The sequence below is a fragment of the Otolemur garnettii genome, unplaced genomic scaffold (assembly GCF_000181295.1).
Source record: "Otolemur garnettii isolate 467f Iridium unplaced genomic scaffold, OtoGar3 scaffold00036, whole genome shotgun sequence".
In the NCBI taxonomy this organism is placed as follows: Eukaryota; Metazoa; Chordata; class Mammalia; order Primates; family Galagidae; genus Otolemur; species Otolemur garnettii.
In genome coordinates this window covers 5,131,207-5,133,780 of record NW_003852431.1, presented here as the reverse complement: position 1 = coordinate 5,133,780, position 2,574 = coordinate 5,131,207, and the positions used below count along the sequence as shown (strand labels likewise).

The 2,574-nt window shown below is 35.0% G+C and overlaps 1 pseudogene; it reads right to left on the bottom strand.

The window, feature by feature from the left end:
- Positions 1-214: 214 nt before the first annotated feature.
- On the bottom strand, positions 215-815 carry LOC100944720 (annotated as a pseudogene).
- Between the last annotated feature and the right edge of the window lie 1,759 nt (positions 816-2,574).

The window sequence follows — 2,574 nt, the reverse complement described above, 5'->3', positions numbered from 1 at the left end:
CTGTATCAATTCAAATTATAGAAAATCAAAGACCTAGGGAAGCTGTATGAGAAAAGAAATCTTACTATGGAAGAACAGAATAAGAATAATCCTTTAAAATGAAGAAAATATAAAATCTTTCTCAGAAAAAAACAAAATTAAATGATTTATTTTTACCAGTAGACCTGCATTATTTTTCCTTTATAGATAAACTCTTGTTTTTTAATGATGATCTTTAAAAGTTCTGCAATTGCACTTGAGAGGTAGAAGCACTAATCTGCTTACAATGTGAATAAATTGGGAAAGGAACAACTAGTCCATCTCCGGGATTTTTAATACATTCCATGTTTAAGTAGTCAAGATGTTTCTCCAAAGCAGTGTGTAAGAGGATATTTCCTGATGACGATCCATTAAGAAAGAAACTAATCTTGAAGAAAGAAGCACATCAAGATCCACTTCTTCAGCACAGTAGAGCACGCACCGAGAAAAAGTGTGTATCATCAGTGATCCTGTATCCACGGAATCAAGAAGCTTAGGCATATCAACATTTTCACTCATTCAGGAAATCATACACGTTAAAAGTTGAAGCTTTGTGCGATTTGGTGGGGGCAGAAACAAACAATGTAACTATAGTGCATTGATGGCGTTCTTTCTAAATGAGATTGCCCCAAACTTTGTGTGCCAGTCAACATAGAAGAAGCTGGAGGTAAAGGATTTCATATAAGTTCTATTGTACCTTTGCAGAATCTTTTACCAATTGACATACTAGACTCTCCAATTTCACTTTCCATAGCTGTTTGTACATTTGAGCTGCCTTATCTAAGATTCAGTTTCATGTTATTTCGGCCACTGATGTACTGATATACTGATGTACTGATATAACTAACTATTCTTTCTTATACTGCATCTTAAAAGCAAACTCTGAGAACTACAAAATTGTTTTGATTTGTATGTCCCATTATATTAACTCTTCTTGGTCTTGAACAGTTAAAGTATGGTTCTCTTAAAACCAAGGCTGAATGGCTTTTGAAGATGTTCTTCTGAATGAGGATTGAATAGGGAAGCTTATTTAGGCTTAGCCTCTAAAACATGTTTATTACTTTGTCCTTTTATGTTCAGAACAGATTGATAGAAGACACTGGACATCCCTTTGCTTGAATTCCCTGATATATCTACAATCTCAACAGTAATCCATTAAAATGGCAATTTTGTAATCTCTTTGAAATATTTTCATGAGTAAATTTTTGTAGAAATATGTAAAATATGCATTGAAAGTAATTGTGTTTGATTCAAAAGCTATGGAATTACTACTTTTACTCTTTGTTTTCTATTTTCTTATATATATTATGTTAATGATTTGAAATGAGCTCCAGATTATTTTCAGGCATTGATGAAGTTTTTGGCCGGGGCTGGATTTGAACCCTCCCACCTCGGCATATGGGGCTGACACCCTACTCTTTTGAACCATGCCCTATTTTCAGGCATCTATGTAAAGAGCAGAGATACAATGGAGTTTTACTTTAAAATTTTTTTTTTTTGCCAGAGTCTCACTCTGATCCTCAGGTTAGAGTGCTGTTAGCCTAGCTTATGGTAACTTCAAACTCCTGGGTTCCAGCAATCCTGTAAGATCTCAACAACAATGCCTTACTCATTTTTTTTCTTTATATTTTTAGTAGAGGTGGGATCTTTCTCTTGCTCAGGCTGATCTCAAACTCTTGAGCTCAAGAGATCCTCCTGCTTTGGCCTCCTAGAGTGCTAGGATTACAAGTATGAGCCACTGTACTCTGCTGAGTTTTATTTTAATCAGATTTTACTTTCAAAAATTTCAGCTACAAAATAGAAAATGTCCATTTACAGGAGACAAAGGAAATAAATAAAATATTTATAACTAGATACATTATTATCTTCCATAACAAATAGGTAAGTATTACATAATAAAGATGTATTATTTTTGAAAAAAGATTTCAACATCAGGCTGGGCACAGTGGCTTGTGCCTGTAATCTTAGCCCTCTGGGAGGCCAAGGTGGGTGGATAGCTAAAGCTCACAGGTTCGAGACCAGCCTGAGCAAAAAAGTAAGACCCCCCCCATCTCTACTAAAAATAAAAAACTGAGGGCAGCCCCTGTGGCTCAAAGGAGTGGTTTGCTGGCCTCATATGCTGGAGGTGGTGGGTTCAAACCCAGCCCTGGCCAAAAACAGCAAATAAATAAATATTTAAATAAATATTTTAAAAAATAAAAATAAAAAACTGAGGCAAGAGGATCCCTTGAGCCCAAGAGTTGGAGGTTGTTGTGCGCTAGGATGCCATGGCACTCTACCCAAGGCAACAGCTTGAGATTCTGTCTCAAAAAAAAATTCCATGTCAAGGGCATTTTGCAATTATGAAGATATGATGACATATTACACTCTTTTATAAAAAAGTGAAACTGACAGGCATGCAAAACCATATTTCAAATGGACACATATGATTTGGTGAAATACATGATTTTGATTCATTTAGTTTACACAAAATTAGAGTGAATAGTGAGATTATTTTTTAATCAGTTATAAACTGAAGAAACAACAATTGACACTGTGAAGTTGATCACTCATTAT